We start from the raw sequence: 18844 nt of genomic DNA, 5'->3' as shown, positions 1-18844 counted from the left end.
GAGTTACCTCTCGTTCTCACGGATATCCTGGGCACAGAGTTATAACGTGTTACAGGCAGTAATACAGTGAGAGTTACCTCTCGTTCTCACGCATGTCCTGGGCACAGAGTTATAACATGTGTTACAGGCAGTAATACAGTGAGAGTTACCTCTCGTTCTCACGCATGTCCTGGGCACAGAGTTATAACGTGTTACAGGCAGTAATACAGTGAGAGTTACCTCTCGTTCTCACGCATGTCCTGGGCACAGAGTTATAACATGTGTTACAGGCAGTAATACAGTGAGAGTTACCTCTCGTTCTCACGCATGTCCTGGGCACAGAGTTATAACGTGTTACAGGCAGTAATACAGTGAGAGTTACCTCTCGTTCTCACGCATGTCCTGGGCAAAGAGTTATAACATGTGTTACCAGGCAGTAATACAGTGAGAGTTACCTCTCGTTCTCACGCATGTCCTGAGCATAGAGTTATAAGATGTGTTACAGGCAGTAATACAGTGAGAGTTACCTATCGTTCTCACGCATGTCCTGCGCAGAGTTATAACATGTGTTACAGGCAGTAATACAGTGAGAGTTACCTCTCGTTCTCACGCATGTCCTGGGCACAGAGTTATAACATGTGTTACCAGGCAGTAATACAGTGAGAGTTACCTCTCGTTCTCACGCATGTCCTGAGCATAGAGTTATAAGATGTGTTACAGGCAGTAATACAGTGAGAGTTACCTCTAGTTCTCACGCATGTCTTGGGCACAGAGTTATAACATGTGTTACCAGGCAGTAATACATTGAGAGTTACCTCTCGTTCTCACGTATGTCCTGGGCACAGAGTTATAACGTGTTACAGGCAGTAATACAGTGAGAGTTACCTCTCGTTCTCACGGATATCCTGGGCACAGAGTTATAACGTGTTACAGGCAGTAATACAGTGAGAGTTACCTCTCGTTCTCACGCATGTCCTGGGCACAGAGTTATAACATGTGTTACAGGCAGTAATACAGTGAGAGTTACCTCTCGTTCTCACGCATGTCCTGGGCACAGAGTTATAACGTGTTACAGGCAGTAATACAGTGAGAGTTACCTCTCGTTCTCACGCATGTCCTGGGCACAGAGTTATAACATGTGTTACCAGGCAGTAATACAGTGAGAGTTACCTCTCGTTCTCACGCATGTCCTGAGCATAGAGTTATAAGATGTGTTACAGGCAGTAATACAGTGAGAGTTACCTCTCGTTCTCACGCATGTCCTGCGCACAGAGTTATAACATGTGTTACAGGCAGTAATACAGTGAGAGTTACCTCTCGTTCTCACGCATGTCCTGGGCACAGAGTTATAACATGTGTTACAGGAAGTAATACATTGAGAGTTGCCTCTAGTTCTCACGCATGTCTTGGGCACAGAGTTATAACATGTGTTACCAGGCAGTAATACATTGAGAGTTACCTCTCGTTCTCACGTATGTCCTGGGCACAGAGTTATAACGTGTTACAGGCAGTAATACAGTGAGAGTTACCTCTCGTTCTCACGGATATCCTGGGCACAGAGTTATAACGTGTTACAGGCAGTAATACAGTGAGAGTTACCTCTCGTTCTCACGCATGTCCTGGGCACAGAGTTATAACATGTGTTACAGGCAGTAATACAGTGAGAGTTACCTCTCGTTCTCACGCATGTCCTGGGCACAGAGTTATAACGTGTTACAGGCAGTAATACAGTGAGAGTTACCTCTCGTTCTCACGCATGTCCTGGGCACAGAGTTATAACATGTGTTACAGGCAGTAATACAGTGAGAGTTACCTCTCGTTCTCACGCATGTCCTGGGCACAGAGTTATAACGTGTTACAGGCAGTAATACAGTGAGAGTTACCTCTCGTTCTCACGCATGTCCTGGGCAAAGAGTTATAACATGTGTTACCAGGCAGTAATACAGTGAGAGTTACCTCTCGTTCTCACGCATGTCCTGAGCATAGAGTTATAAGATGTGTTACAGGCAGTAATACAGTGAGAGTTACCTATCGTTCTCACGCATGTCCTGCGCAGAGTTATAACATGTGTTACAGGCAGTAATACAGTGAGAGTTACCTCTCGTTCTCACGCATGTCCTGGGCACAGAGTTATAACATGTGTTACCAGGCAGTAATACAGTGAGAGTTACCTCTCGTTCTCACGCATGTCCTGAGCATAGAGTTATAAGATGTGTTACAGGCAGTAATACAGTGAGAGTTACCTCTAGTTCTCACGCATGTCTTGGGCACAGAGTTATAACATGTGTTACCAGGCAGTAATACATTGAGAGTTACCTCTCGTTCTCACGTATGTCCTGGGCACAGAGTTATAACGTGTTACAGGCAGTAATACAGTGAGAGTTACCTCTCGTTCTCACGGATATCCTGGGCACAGAGTTATAACGTGTTACAGGCAGTAATACAGTGAGAGTTACCTCTCGTTCTCACGCATGTCCTGGGCACAGAGTTATAACATGTGTTACAGGCAGTAATACAGTGAGAGTTACCTCTCGTTCTCACGCATGTCCTGGGCACAGAGTTATAACGTGTTACAGGCAGTAATACAGTGAGAGTTACCTCTCGTTCTCACGCATGTCCTGGGCACAGAGTTATAACATGTGTTACCAGGCAGTAATACAGTGAGAGTTACCTCTCGTTCTCACGCATGTCCTGAGCATAGAGTTATAAGATGTGTTACAGGCAGTAATACAGTGAGAGTTACCTCTCGTTCTCACGCATGTCCTGCGCACAGAGTTATAACATGTGTTACAGGCAGTAATACAGTGAGAGTTACCTCTCGTTCTCACGCATGTCCTGGGCACAGAGTTATAACATGTGTTACAGGAAGTAATACATTGAGAGTTGCCTCTAGTTCTCACGCATGTCTTGGGCACAGAGTTATAACATGTGTTACCAGGCAGTAATACATTGAGAGTTACCTCTCGTTCTCACGTATGTCCTGGGCACAGAGTTATAACGTGTTACAGGCAGTAATACAGTGAGAGTTACCTCTCGTTCTCACGGATATCCTGGGCACAGAGTTATAACGTGTTACAGGCAGTAATACAGTGAGAGTTACCTCTCGTTCTCACGCATGTCCTGGGCACAGAGTTATAACATGTGTTACAGGCAGTAATACAGTGAGAGTTACCTCTCGTTCTCACGCATGTCCTGGGCACAGAGTTATAACGTGTTACAGGCAGTAATACAGTGAGAGTTACCTCTCGTTCTCACGCATGTCCTGGGCACAGAGTTATAACATGTGTTACAGGCAGTAATACAGTGAGAGTTACCTCTCGTTCTCACGCATGTCCTGGGCACAGAGTTATAACGTGTTACAGGCAGTAATACAGTGAGAGTTACCTCTCGTTCTCACGCATGTCCTGGGCAAAGAGTTATAACATGTGTTACCAGGCAGTAATACAGTGAGAGTTACCTCTCGTTCTCACGCATGTCCTGAGCATAGAGTTATAAGATGTGTTACAGGCAGTAATACAGTGAGAGTTACCTATCGTTCTCACGCATGTCCTGCGCAGAGTTATAACATGTGTTACAGGCAGTAATACAGTGAGAGTTACCTCTCGTTCTCACGCATGTCCTGGGCACAGAGTTATAACATGTGTTACAGGAAGTAATACATTGAGAGTTGCCTCTAGTTCTCACGCATGTCTTGGGCACAGAGTTATAACATGTGTTACCAGGCAGTAATACATTGAGAGTTACCTCTCGTTCTCACGTATGTCCTGGGCACAGAGTTATAAAGTGTTACAGGCAGTAATACAGTGAGAGTTACCTCTCGTTCTCACGGATATCCTGGGCACAGAGTTATAATGTGTTACAGGCAGTAATACAGTGAGAGTTACCTCTCGTTCTCACGCATGTCCTGGGCACAGAGTTATAACATGTGTTACCAGGCAGTAATACAGTGAGAGTTACCTCTCGTTCTCACGCATGTCCTGAGCATAGAGTTATAAGATGTGTTACAGGCAGTAATACAGTGAGAGTTACCTCTCGTTCTCACGCATGTCCTGCGCACAGAGTTATAACATGTGTTACAGGCAGTAATACAGTGAGAGTTACCTCTCGTTCTCACGCATGTCCTGGGCACAGAGTTATAACATGTGTTACAGGAAGTAATACATTGAGAGTTGCCTCTAGTTCTCACGCATGTCTTGGGCACAGAGTTATAACATGTGTTACCAGGCAGTAATACATTGAGAGTTACCTCTCGTTCTCACGTATGTCCTGGGCACAGAGTTATAACGTGTTACAGGCAGTAATACAGTGAGAGTTACCTCTCGTTCTCACGGATATCCTGGGCACAGAGTTATAACGTGTTACAGGCAGTAATACAGTGAGAGTTACCTCTCGTTCTCACGCATGTCCTGGGCACAGAGTTATAACATGTGTTACAGGCAGTAATACAGTGAGAGTTACCTCTCGTTCTCACGCATGTCCTGAGCATAGAGTTATAAGATGTGTTACAGGCAGTAATACAGTGAGAGTTACCTCTCGTTCTCATGCATGTCCTGGGCACACAGTTATAACATGTGTTACAGGCAGTAATACATTGAGAGTTGCCTCTCGTTCTCACGCATGTCCTGGGCACAGAGTTATAACGTGTTACAGGAAGTAATACAGTGAGCGTTACCTCTCGTTCTCACGCATGTCCTGGGCACAGAGTTATAACATGTGTTACAGGCAGTAATACAGTGAGAGTTACCTCTCGCTCTCACGCATGTCCTGGGCACAGGGTTATAACGTGTTACAGGCAGTAATACAGTGAGAGTTACCTCTCGTTCTCACGCATGTCCTGGGCACAGAGTTATAACATGTTACAGGCAGTAATACAGTGAGAGTTACCTCTCGTTCTCACGCATGTCCTGGGCACAGAGTTATAACGTGTGTTACAGGCAGTAATACAGTGAGAGTTACCTCTCGTTCTCACGCATGTCCTGGGCACAGAGTTATAACATGTGTTACAGGCAGTAACACAGTGAGAGTTACCTCTCGTTCTCACGCATGTCCTGGGCACAGAGTTATAACATGTGTTACAGGCAGTAATACAGTGAGAGTTACCTCTCGCTCTCACGCATGTCCTGGGCACAGAGTTATAACATGTGTTACAGGCAGTAATACAGTGAGAGTTACCGGCCGTTCTCACGCATGTCCTGAGCACAGAGTTATAACATGTGTTACAGGCAGTGATACAGTGAGAGTTACCTCTCGTTCTCACGCATGTCCTGGGCACAGAGTTATAACATGTGTTACAGGCAGTAATACAGTGAGAGTTACCTCTCGTTCTCACGCATGTCCTGGGCACAGAGTTATAACATGTGTTACAGGCAGTAATACAGTGAGAGTTACCTCTCGTTCTCACGCATGTCCTGGGCACAGAGTTATAACATGTGTTACAGGAAGTAATACATTGAGAGTTGCCTCTAGTTCTCACGCATGTCTTGGGCACAGAGTTATAACATGTGTTACAGGCAGTAATACAGTGAGAGTTACCTCACGTTCTCACGTATGTCCTGGGCACAGAGTTATAACGTGTTACAGGCAGTAATACAGTGAGAGTTACCTCTCGTTCTCACGGATATCCTGGGCACAGAGTTATAACGTGTTACAGGCAGTAATACAGTGAGAGTTACCTCTCGTTCTCACGCATGTCCTGGGCACAGAGTTATAACATGTGTTACAGGCAGTAATACAGTGAGAGTTACCTCTCGTTCTCACGCATGTCCTGGGCACAGAGTTATAACATGTGTTACAGGCAGTAATACAGTGAGAGTTACCTCTCGTTCTCACGCATGTCCTGGGCACAGAGTTATAACATGTGTTACAGGAAGTAATACATTGAGAGTTGCCTCTAGTTCTCACGCATGTCTTGGGCACAGAGTTATAACATGTGTTACCAGGCTGTAATACATTGAGAGTTACCTCTCGTTCTCACGTATGTCCTGGGCACAGAGTTATAACGTGTTACAGGCAGTAATACAGTGAGAGTTACCTCTCGTTCTCACGGATATCCTGGGCACAGAGTTATAACGTGTTACAGGCAGTAATACAGTGAGAGTTACCTCTCGTTCTCACGCATGTCCTGGGCACAGAGTTATAACATGTGTTACAGGAAGTAATACATTGAGAGTTACCTCTCGTTCTCACGTATGTCCTGGGCACAGAGTTATAACGTGTTACAGGCAGTAATACAGTGAGAGTTACCTCTCGTTCTCACGGATATCCTGGGCACAGAGTTATAACGTGTTACAGGCAGTAATACAGTGAGAGTTACCTCTCGTTCTCACGCATGTCCTGGGCACAGAGTTATAACATGTGTTACAGGCAGTAATACAGTGAGAGTTACCTCTCGTTCTCACGCATGTCCTGGGCACAGAGTTATAACGTGTTACAGGCAGTAATACAGTGAGAGTTACCTCTCGTTCTCACGCATGTCCTGGGCACAGAGTTATAACATGTGTTACCAGGCAGTAATACAGTGAGAGTTACCTCTCGTTCTCACGCATGTCCTGAGCATAGAGTTATAAGATGTGTTACAGGCAGTAATACAGTGAGAGTTACCTCTCGTTCTCACGCATGTCCTGCGCACAGAGTTATAACATGTGTTACAGGCAGTAATACAGTGAGAGTTACCTCGTTCTCACGCATGTCCTGGGCACAGAGTTATAACATGTGTTACAGGAAGTAATACATTGAGAGTTGCCTCTAGTTCTCACGCATGTCTTGGGCACAGAGTTATAACATGTGTTACCAGGCAGTAATACATTGAGAGTTACCTCTCGTTCTCACGTATGTCCTGGGCACAGAGTTATAACGTGTTACAGGCAGTAATACAGTGAGAGTTACCTCTCGTTCTCACGGATATCCTGGGCACAGAGTTATAACGTGTTACAGGCAGTAATACAGTGAGAGTTACCTCTCGTTCTCACGCATGTCCTGGGCACAGAGTTATAACATGTGTTACAGGCAGTAATACAGTGAGAGTTACCTCTCGTTCTCACGCATGTCCTGAGCATAGAGTTATAAGATGTGTTACAGGCAGTAATACAGTGAGAGTTACCGCTCGTTCTCACGCATGTCCTGGGCACAGAGTTATAACATGTGGTACAGGCAGTAATACAGTGAGAGTTACCTCTCGTTCTCACGCATGTCCTGGGCACAGAGTTATAACGTGTTACAGGCAGTAATACAGTGAGAGTTACCTCTCGTTCTCACGCATGTCCTGAGCACAGAGTTATAACATGTGTTACAGGCAGTAATACAGTGAGAGTTACCTCTCGTTCTCACGCATGTCCTGGGCACAGAGTTATAACATGTGTTACAGGCAGTAATACAGTGAGAGTTACCTCTCGTTCTCACGCATGTCCTGGGCACAGAGTTATAACATGTGTTACAGGCAGTAATACAGTGAGAGTTACCTCTCGTTCTCACGCATGTCCTGGGCACAGAGTTATAACGTGTTACAGGCAGTAATACAGTGAGAGTTACCTCTCGTTCTCACGCATGTCCTGGGCACAGAATTATAACATGTGTTACCAGGCAGTAATACAGTGAGAGTTACCTCTCGTTCTCACGCATGTCCTGAGCATAGAGTTATAAGATGTGTTACAGGCAGTAATACAGTGAGAGTTACCTCTCGTTCTCACGCATGTCCTGCGCACAGAGTTATAACATGTGTTACAGGCAGTAATACAGTGAGAGTTACCTCTCGTTCTCACGCATGTCCTGGGCACAGAGTTATAACATGTGTTACAGGAAGTAATACATTGAGAGTTGCCTCTAGTTCTCACGCATGTCTTGGGCACAGAGTTATAACATGTGTTACCAGGCAGTAATACATTGAGAGTTACCTCTCGTTCTCACGTATGTCCTGGGCACAGAGTTATAACGTGTTACAGGCAGTAATACAGTGAGAGTTACCTCTCGTTCTCACGGATATCCTGGGCACAGAGTTATAACGTGTTACAGGCAGTAATACAGTGAGAGTTACCTCTCGTTCTCACGCATGTCCTGGGCACAGAGTTATAACATGTGTTACAGGCAGTAATACAGTGAGAGTTACCTCTCGTTCTCACGCATGTCCTGGGCACAGAGTTATAACGTGTTACAGGCAGTAATACAGTGAGAGTTACCTCTCGTTCTCACGCATGTCCTGGGCACAGAGTTATAACATGTGTTACCAGGCAGTAATACAGTGAGAGTTACCTCTCGTTCTCACGCATGTCCTGAGCATAGAGTTATAAGATGTGTTACAGGCAGTAATACAGTGAGAGTTACCTCTCGTTCTCACGCATGTCCTGCGCACAGAGTTATAACATGTGTTACAGGCAGTAATACAGTGAGAGTTACCTCTCGTTCTCACGCATGTCCTGGGCACAGAGTTATAACATGTGTTACAGGAAGTAATACATTGAGAGTTGCCTCTAGTTCTCACGCATGTCTTGGGCACAGAGTTATAACATGTGTTACCAGGCAGTAATACATTGAGAGTTACCTCTCGTTCTCACGTATGTCCTGGGCACAGAGTTATAACGTGTTACAGGCAGTAATACAGTGAGAGTTACCTCTCGTTCTCACGGATATCCTGGGCACAGAGTTATAACGTGTTACAGGCAGTAATACAGTGAGAGTTACCTCTCGTTCTCACGCATGTCCTGGGCACAGAGTTATAACATGTGTTACAGGCAGTAATACAGTGAGAGTTACCTCTCGTTCTCACGCATGTCCTGAGCATAGAGTTATAAGATGTGTACAGGCAGTAATACAGTGAGAGTTACCGCTCGTTCTCACGCATGTCCTGGGCACAGAGTTATAACATGTGGTACAGGCAGTAATACAGTGAGAGTTACCTCTCGTTCTCACGCATGTCCTGGGCACAGAGTTATAACGTGTTACAGGCAGTAATACAGTGAGAGTTACCTCTCGTTCTCACGCATGTCCTGAGCACAGAGTTATAACATGTGTTACAGGCAGTAATACAGTGAGAGTTACCTCTCGTTCTCACGCATGTCCTGGGCACAGAGTTATAACATGTGTTACAGGCAGTAATACAGTGAGAGTTACCTCTCGTTCTCACGCATGTCCTGGGCACAGAGTTATAACATGTGTTACAGGCAGTAATACATTGAGAGTTGCCTCTTGTTCTCACGCATGTCCTGGGCACAGAGTTATAATGTGTTACAGGCAGTAATACAGTGAGAGTTACCTCTCGTTCTCACGCGTGTCCTGGGCACAGAGTTATAACGTGTTACAGGAAGTAATACAGTTAGTTACCTCTCGTTCTCACGTATGTGCTGAGCATAGAGTTATGATGACAAATAATACATGGTTACAAATACAGTTACATAAGTGAGCAGGGTATACATTATATACAAGACATTGCATTGTTTACTATAAGCACACGCGGCGGTGGCAATGCGTTTGTTTTCAGCGACGTCGCATCGCCGTCACTATAAGCTCGGCCTTAGACTGGTGGTGACTGTGAGAGTCTCCGGTAGGTTGTTCCAGTTTTGGGGTGCACAGTAAGAGAAGGAGGAACGGCCGGATACTTCGTTGAGTCTTGGGGCCATGAACAGTCTTTTGGAATCAGATCTCAGATGATTCAGTGGTGACGTCAGCGGAGGAGTTGATCGAGCGTTCTCCGGTAGCAATTCTTCACGGAGCATAGAAGGTGATCCTCCCTCAGCAGCAGACGTATTGCACCCCATGGCGATCGGTTGATCCGGCGGAAAAGACCTTTAAACCATTGCACATGTCCTATTCACTTTTGGTGAGTAGGATTCCAATTTTTATCAAGGCGGAGCAAGTTCAAAGATCAATTGGTCTAGTGCAGAGGCACATGCATATTTTAATGTAATGCATTGTATTTTTATTGTTTAGTTTTATTATTGTGTAATAAACTGCTCTTTTATTTTTAATCCTATTTTTCCCTGGGTAATGCACTATTGCAGGCTATCTGCATGTTTTGTCTTTTCTTTTCTTCTGAGGTAATCGTTTAAAAGAAGAATCCTGTTTCCTATCCGCTCCACACCCTTGCCTCAGCGCCAGAGGAGGTAGATTTTTTTCCACATTCAGAGGATAAGTGCTGCATGTGGCAGGGGTGAGGAGCATGTTCAGATAGATGGGTCGCTTGCCCAGAAAGTATTTGGGCAAGACAGGAAAGGTGAACTTTGCGCCTAGACTCAAGTGATGACCAATCTAGTTCTTTGAGCATTCATCAGGAGTGGGTGGGGTGGGGGGACAGTGGACAGGAGGGGGTGGGGGGACAGTGGACAGGAGGGGGGGACAGTGTACAGGAGGAGGGACAATGGACAGGAGGGGGGGGGGAAGTGGACAGGAGGGGGGTGGGACGACAGTGGACAGGAGGGGGGTGGGACGACAGTGGACAGGAGGGGGGTGGGACGACAGTGGACAGGAGGGGGGTGGGACGCACAGTGGACAGGAGGGGGGCGGGACGCACAGTGGACAGGAGGGGGGCGGGACGCACAGTGGACAGGAGGGGGGCGGGACGCACAGTGGACAGGAGAGCGGGGACGCACACAGTGGACAGGAGGGGGGGGGACAGTGGACAGGAGGGGGGGGGCAGTGGACAGGAGGGGGGGGGACAGTGGACAGGAGGGGGGGGGACAGTGGACAGGAGGGGGGGGGACAGTGGACAGGAGGGGGGGGACAGTGGACAGGAGGGGGGGGACAGTGGACAGGAGGGGGGGGACAGTGGACAGGAGGGGGGGGACAGTGGACAGGAGGGGGGGGGACAGTGGACAGGAGGGGGGGGGACAGTGGACAGGAGGGGGGGGGACAGTGGACAGGAGGGGGGGGGGACAGTGGACAGGAGGGGGGGGGACAGTGGACAGGAGGGGGGGGGACAGTGGACAGGAGGGGGGGGGACAGTGGACAGGAGGGGGGGGACAGTGGACAGGAGAGCGGGGACGCACACAGTGGACAGGAAGGGGGGGACAGTGGACAGGAGGGGGGGCGACAGTGGACAGGAGGGGGGGGGACAGTGGACAGGAGGGGGACGACAGTGGACAGGAGGGGGGGGGCAGTGGACAGGAGGGGGGACAGTGGACAGGAGGGGGGGACAGTGGACAGGAGGGGGGGGACAGTGGACAGGAGGGGGGGACAGTGGACAGGAGGGGGGGGGACAGTGGACAGGAGGGGGGGGGACAGTGGACAGGAGGGGGGGGGCAGTGGACAGGAGGGGGGGGGCAGTGGACAGGAGGGGGGGGGGCAGTGGACAGGAGGGGGGGGGCAGTGGACAGGAGGGGGGGGGCAGTGGACAGGAGGGGGGGGGGCAGTGGACAGGAGGGGGGGGGGCAGTGGACAGGAGGGGGGGGGCAGTGGACAGGAGGGGGGGGACAGTGGACAGGAGGGGGAGGACAGTGGACAGGAGGGGGGGACAGTGGACAGGAGGGGGGGGACAGTGGACAGGAGGGGGTGTGGGGACAGTGGACAGGGGGGGTGTGGGGACAGTGGACAGGGGGGGGGTGGGGACAGTGGACAGGAGAGGGTGGGGGACAGTGGACAGGAGAGGGTGGGGGACAGTGGACAGGAGAGGGTGGGGGGACAGTGGACAGGAGGGGGGACAGTAGACAGGAGGGGGTGGGGGAACAGTGGACGGGGGGGTGGGGGGACAGTGGACAGGAGGGGGTGGGGGGACAGTGGACAGGAGAGGGTGGGGGACAGTGGACAGGAGGGGGGACAGGAGGGGGTGGGGGGACCGTGGACGGGGGGGTGGGGGGACAGTGGACAGGAGGGGGTGGGGGGACAGTGGACAGGAGAGCGGGGACGCACACAGTGGACAGGAGGGGGGGGGACAGTGGACAGGAGGGGGGGGGGCAGTGGACAGGAGGGGGGGACAGTGGACAGGAGGGGGAGGACAGTGGACAGGAGGGGGGGGGCAGTGGACAGGAGGGGGGGGACAGTGGACAGGAGGGGGAGGACAGTGGACAGGAGGGGGGGACAGTGGACAGGAGGGGGGGGGCAGTGGACAGGAGGGGGGGGACAGTGGACAGGAGGGGGTGTGGGGACAGTGGACAGGGGGGGTGTGGGGACAGTGGACAGGGGGGGTGTGGGGACAGTGGACAGGAGAGGGTGGGGGACAGTGGACAGGAGAGGGTGGGGGACAGTGGACAGGAGAGGGTGGGGGGACAGTGGACAGGAGGGGGGACAGTAGACAGGAGGGGGTGGGGGAACAGTGGACGGGGGGGTGGGGGGACAGTGGACAGGAGGGGGTGGGGGGACAGTGGACAGGAGAGGGTGGGGGACAGTGGACAGGAGGGGGGACAGGAGGGGGTGGGGGGACCGTGGACGGGGGGGTGGGGGGACAGTGGACAGGAGGGGGTGGGGGGACAGTGGACAGGAGAGCGGGGACGCACACAGTGGACAGGAGGGGGGGGGACAGTGGACAGGAGGGGGGGGGCAGTGGACAGGAGGGGGGGGACAGTGGACAGGAGGGGGAGGACAGTGGACAGGAGGGGGGGACAGTGGACAGGAGGGGGGGGGAATGGGGACAGTGGACAGGAGGGGGTGTGGGGACAGTGGACAGGGGGGGTGTGGGGACCGTGGACAGGAGAGGGTGGGGGACAGTGGACAGGAGAGGGTGGGGGACAGTGGACAGGAGAGGGTGGGGGGACAGTGGACAGGAGGGGGGACAGTAGACAGGAGGGGGTGGGGGAACAGTGGACGGGGGGGTGGGGGGACAGTGGACAGGAGGGGGTGGGGGGACAGTGGACAGGAGAGGGTGGGGGACAGTGGACAGGAGGGGGGACAGGAGGGGGTGGGGGGACCGTGGACGGGGGGGTGGGGGGACAGTGGACAGGAGGGGGTGGGGGGACAGTGGACAGGAGAGCGGGGACGCACACAGTGGACAGGAGGGGGGGGGACAGTGGACAGGAGGGGGGGGGACAGTGGACAGGAGGGGGGGGGACAGTGGACAGGAGGGGGGGGACAGTGGACAGGAGGGGGGGGACAGTGGACAGGAGGGGGGGGGGACAGTGGACAGGAGGGGGGGGGGACAGTGGACAGGAGGGGGGGGACAGTGGACAGGAGGGGGGGACAGTGGACAGGAGGGGGGGGACAGTGGACAGGAGGGGGGGGGACAGTGGACAGGAGGGGGGGGGACAGTGGACAGGAGGGGGGGGACAGTGGACAGGAGGGGGGGGACGCACACAGTGGACAGGAGGGGGGGGACAGTGGACAGGAGGGGGGGGGGCAGTGGACAGGAGGGGGAGGACAGTGGACAGGAGGGGGGGACAGTGGACAGGAGGGGGTGGGGGGACAGTGGACAGGAGAGGGTGGGGGACAGTGGACAGGAGGGGGGACAGGAGGGGGTGGGGGGACCGTGGACGGGGGGGTGGGGGGACAGTGGACAGGAGGGGGTGGGGGGACAGTGGACAGGAGGGGGGGGGACAGTGGACAGGAGGGGGGGTACAGTGGACAGGAGGGGGGGGGACAGTGGACAGGAGGGGGGGGACAGTGGACAGGAGGGGGGGGGACAGTGGACAGGAGGGGGGGACAGTGGACAGGAGGGGGGGGGACAGTGGACAGGAGGGGGGGGGACAGTGGACAGGAGGGGGGGGACAGTGGACAGGAGGGGGGGACAGTGGACAGGAGGGGGGGGACAGTGGACAGGAGGGGGGGGACAGTGGACAGGAGGGGGGGACAGTGGACAGGAGGGGGGGGACAGTGGACAGGAGAGCGGGGACGCACACAGTGGACAGGAGGGGGGGACAGTGGACAGGAGGGGGGGGCAGTGGACAGGAGGGGGGGGGACAGTGGACAGGAGGGGGGGACAGTGGACAGGAGGGGGGGGACAGTGGACAGGAGGGGGGGACAGTGGACAGGAGGGGGGGGGACAGTGGACAGGAGGGGGGGGACAGTGGACAGGAGGGGGGGGACAGTGGACAGGAGGGGGGGGACAGTGGACAGGAGGGGGGGGACAGTGGACAGGAGGGGGGGACAGTGGACAGGAGGGGGAGGACAGTGGACAGGAGGGGGGGACAGTGGACAGGAGGGGGGGACAGTGGGCAGGAGGGGGAAGTGGGGACAGTGGACAGGAGGGGGTGTGGGGACAGTGGACAGGAGGGGGTGTGGGGACAGTGGACAGGGGGGGTGTGGGGACAGTGGACAGGAGAGGGTGGGGGACAGTGGACAGGAGAGGGTGGGGGACAGTGGACAGGAGAGGGTGGGGGGACAGTGGACAGGAGGGGGGACAGTAGACAGGAGGGGGTGGGGGGACAGTGGACGGGGGGGTGGGGGGACAGTGGACAGGAGGGGGTGGGGGGACAGTGGACAGGAGAGGGTGGGGGACAGTGGATAGGAGGGGGGACAGGAGGGGGTGGGGGGACCGTGGACGGGGGGGTGGGGGGACAGTGGACAGGAGGGGGTGGGGGGACAGTGGACAGGAGAGGGTGGGGGACAGTGGATAGGAGGGGGGACAGGAGGGGGTGGGGGGACCGTGGACGGGGGGGTGGGGGGGACAGTGGACAGGAGGGGGTGGGGGGACAGTGGACAGGAGGGGGTGGGGGGACAGTGGACAGGAGGGGGTGGGGTGACAGTGGACAGGAGGGGGTGGGGGGGGACAGTGGACTGGAGGGGGGGGGACAGTGGACTGGAGGGGGGGATGGCGGACTGGAGGGGGGGGGGATGGCAGTGGACAGGAGGGGGGGGTGACAGTGGACAGGAGGGGGTGGGCAGTGGACAGGAGGGGGGGGCAGTGGACAGGAGGGGGGAATGGGGACAGTGGACAGGAGGGTGGCAGTGGACAGGAGGGGGGGTGGCAGTGGACAGGAGGGGGGGTGGCAGGGGACAGGAGGGGGGGACGGCAGGGGACAGGAGGGGGGGACGGCAGTGGACAGGAGGGGAGGACGGCAGTGGACAGGAGGTGGGGACGGCAGTGGACAGGAGGTGGGGACGACAGTGGACAGGAGGGGGGGGGACAGTGGACAGGAGGGGGGGACGACAGTGGACAGGAGGGGGGGACGACAGTGGACAGGAGGGGGGGACGACAGTGGACAGGAGGGGGGGACGACAGTGGACAGGAGGGGGGGACGACAGTGGACAGGAGGGGGACGACAGTGGACAGGAGGGGGACGACAGTGGACAGGAGGGGGGAATGGGGACAGTGGACAGGAGGGGGTGTGGGGACAGTGGACAGGGGGGGTGTGGGGACAGTGGACAGGAGAGGGTGGGGGACAGTGGACAGGAGAGGGTGGGGGACAGTGGACAGGAGAGGGTGGGGGGACAGTGGACAGGAGGGGGGACAGTAGACAGGAGGGGGTGGGGGAACAGTGGACGGGGGGGTGGGGGGACAGTGGACGGGGGGGTGGGGGGACAGTGGACAGGAGGGGGTGGGGGGACAGTGGACAGGAGAGGGTGGGGGACAGTGGACAGGAGGGGGGACAGGAGGGGGTGGGGGGACCGTGGACGGGGGGGTGGGGGGACAGTGGACAGGAGGGGGTGGGGGGACAGTGGACAGGAGGGGGGGGACAGTGGACAGGAGGGGGGGGGACAGTGGACAGGAGGGGGGGGGACAGTGGACAGGAGGGGGGGGACAGTGGACAGGAGGCGGGGGGACAGTGGACAGGAGGGGGGGGGGGGACAGTGGACAGGAGGGGGGGGGGGGATAGTGGACAGGAGGGGGGGGGACAGTGGACAGGAGAGCGGGGACTCACACAGTGGACAGGAAGGGGGGGACAGTGGACAGGAGGGGGGGGGACAGTGGACAGGAGGGGGGGGGGACAGTGGACAGGAGGGGGGGGGGACAGTGGACAGGAGGGGGACGACAGTGGACAGGAGGGGGGGACAGTGGACAGGAGGGGGGGACAGTGGACAGGAGGGGGGGACAGTGGACAGGAGGGGGGGACAGTGGACAGGAGGGGGGGACAGTGGACAGGAGGGGGGGGGCAGTGGACAGGAGGGGGGGGGGCAGTGGACAGGAGGGGGGACAGTGGACAGGAGGGGGTGTGGGGACAGTGGACAGGAGGGGGTGTGGGGACAGTGGACAGGGGGGGGGACAGTAGACAGGAGGGGGTGGGGGACAGTGGACAGGAGAGGGTGGGGGGACAGTGGACAGGAGGGGGGACAGTAGACAGGAGGGGGTGGGGGAACAGTGGACGGGGGGGTGGGGGGACAGTGGACAGGAGGGGGTGGGGGGACAGTGGACAGGAGAGGGTGGGGGACAGTGGACAGGAGGGGGGACAGGAGGGGGTGGGGGGACCGTGGATGGGGGGGTGGGGGGACAGTGGACAGGAGGGGGTACAGGAGGGGGTGGGGGGACCGTGGATGGGGGGGTGGGGGGACAGTGGACAGGAGGGGGTGGGGGGACAGTGGACAGGAGAGCGGGGACGCACACAGTGGACAGGAGGGGGGGGGACAGTGGACAGGAGGGGGGGGCAGTGGACAGGAGGGGGGGGACAGTGGACAGGAGGGGGAGGACAGTGGACAGGAGGGGGGGACAGTGGACAGGAGGGGGGGACAGTGGACAGGAGGGGGGAATGGGGACAGTGGACAGGAGGGGGTGTGGGGACAGTGGACAGGGGGGGTGTGGGGACAGTGGACAGGAGAGGGTGGGGGACAGTGGACAGGAGAGGGTGGGGGACAGTGGACAGGAGAGGGTGGGGGGACAGTGGACAGGAGGGGGGACAGTAGACAGGAGGGGGTGGGGGAACAGTGGACGGGGGGGTGGGGGGACAGTGGACAGGAGGGGGTGGGGGGACAGTGGACAGGAGAGGGTGGGGGACAGTGGACAGGAGGGGGGACAGGAGGGGGTGGGGGGACCGTGGACGGGGGGGTGGGGGGACAGTGGACAGGAGGGGGTGGGGGGACAGTGGACAGGAGAGCGGGGACGCACACAGTGGACAGGAGGGGGAGGGACAGTGGACAGGAGGGGGGGACAGTGGACAGGAGGGGGGGGGACAGTGGACAGGAGGGGGGGACAGTGGACAGGAGGGGGGGGACAGTGGACAGGAGGGGGGGGGACAGTGGACAGGAGGGGGGGGACAGTGGACAGGAGGGGGGGGGAACAGTGGACAGGAGGGGGGGACAGTGGACAGGAGGGGGGGGACAGTAGACAGGAGGGGGGGGGACAGTGGACAGGAGGGGGGGGACAGTGGACAGGAGAGCGGGGACGCACACAGTGGACAGGAGGGGGGGACAGTGGACAGGAGGGGGGGGCAGTGGACAGGAGGGGGGGGACAGTGGACAGGAGGGGGGACAGTGGACAGGAGGGGGGGGACAGTGGACAGGAGGGGGGACAGTGGACAGGAGGGGGGGGGGGACAGTGGACAGGAGGGGGGGGACAGTGAACAGGAGGGGGGGGACAGTGGACAGGAGGGGGGGGACAGTGGACAGGAGGGGGGGGACAGTGGACAGGAGGGGGGGACAGTGGACAGGAGGGGGGGGACAGTGGACAGGAGGGGGGGACAGTGGACAGGAGGGGGAGTACAGTGGACAGGAGGGGGGGACAGTGGACAGGAGGGGGGGGACAGTGGGCAGGAGGGGGAAGTGGGGACAGTGGACAGGAGGGGGTGTGGGGACAGTGGACAGGAGGGGGTGTGGGGACAGTGGACAGGGGGGGTGTGGGGACAGTGGACAGGAGAGGGTGGGGGACAGTGGACAGGAGAGGGTGGGTGGACAGGAGGGGGGACAGTAGACAGGAGGGGGTGGGGGGACAGTGGACGGGGGGGGGTGGGGGGACAGTGGACAGGAGAGGGTGGGGGACAGTGGACAGGAGGGGGGACAGGAGGGGGTGGGGGGACCGTGGACGGGGGGGTGGGGGGACAGTGGACAGGAGGGGGTGGGGGGACAGTGGACAGGAGGGGGTGGGGGGACAGTGGACAGGAGGGGGTGGGGTGACAGTGGACAGGAGGGGGTGGGGGGGGACAGTGGACTGGAGGGGGGGGGACAGTGGACTGGAGGGGGGGACGGTGGACTGGAGGGGGGGATGGCGGACTGGAGGGGGGGGATGGCAGTGGACAGGAGGGGGGGGGTGACAGTGGACAGGAGGGGGGGGGGCAGTGGACAGGAGGGGGGGGGCAGTGGACAGGAGGGGGGGGGCAGTGGACAGGAGGGGGGAATGGGGACAGTGGACAGGAGGGTGGCAGTGGACAGGAGGGGGGGTGGCAGTGGACAGGAGGGGGGGTGGCAGGGGACAGGAGGGGGGGACGGCAGTGGACAGGAGGGGGGGACGGCAGTGGACAGGAGGGGGGGACGGCAGTGGACAGGAGGGGGGGACGACAGTGGACAGGAGGGGGGGGGGACAGTGGACAGGAGGGGGGGACGACAGTGGACAGGAGGGGGGGGACAGTGGACAGGAGGGGGGGGACAGTGGACAGGAGGGGGGGGACAGTGGACAGGAGGGGGGGGACAGTGGACAGGAGGGGGGGACAGTGGACAGGAGGGGGGGGGACAGTGGACAGGAGGGGGGGACAGTGGACAGGAGGGGATGGCAGTGGACAGGAGGGGTGGGTGACAGTGGACAGGAGGGGGGGGGCAGTGGACAGGAGGGGGGGGGCAGTGGACAGGAGGGGGGAATGGGGACAGTGGACAGGAGGGTGGCAGTGGACAGGAGGGGGGGTGGCAGTGGACAGGAGGGGGGGTGGCAGGGGACAGGAGGGGGGGACGGCAGTGGACAGGAGGGGGGGACGGCAGTGGACAGGAGGGGAGGACGGCAGTGGACAGGAGGGGGGGACGACAGTGGACAGGAGGTGGGGGGGACAGTGGACAGGAGGGGGGGGGACAGTGGACAGGAGGGGGGGACGACAGTGGACAGGAGGGGGGGACAACAGGGGACAGGAGGGGGGGACGACAGTGGACAGGAGGGGGG

General features: G+C 57.0%; 1 protein-coding gene across 5 annotated transcripts in view; it reads left to right on the top strand.

The window, feature by feature from the left end:
• The window catches only part of LOC142497974 (uncharacterized), a 364739-nt gene that overhangs the window by 303259 nt on the left and 42636 nt on the right, over positions 1 to 18844 (top strand). The window contains exon 2 of one of the 5 annotated variants that reach the window (XM_075606462.1): positions 9516 to 9870. The exons of 1 other annotated variant lie outside the window; for it this stretch is intronic. The gene's annotated coding sequence lies outside the window, so the exon portion shown is untranslated. 3 more of the 5 variants (XM_075606461.1, XM_075606463.1, XM_075606467.1) reach the window with 3 other exon arrangements.

Source organism: Ascaphus truei, chromosome 6, assembly GCF_040206685.1.
Source record: "Ascaphus truei isolate aAscTru1 chromosome 6, aAscTru1.hap1, whole genome shotgun sequence".
In the NCBI taxonomy this organism is placed as follows: domain Eukaryota; kingdom Metazoa; phylum Chordata; class Amphibia; order Anura; family Ascaphidae; genus Ascaphus; species Ascaphus truei.
The sequence above is the reverse complement of the archived record's forward strand: the minus strand, read 5'-3'. Positions and strand labels throughout refer to the sequence as shown.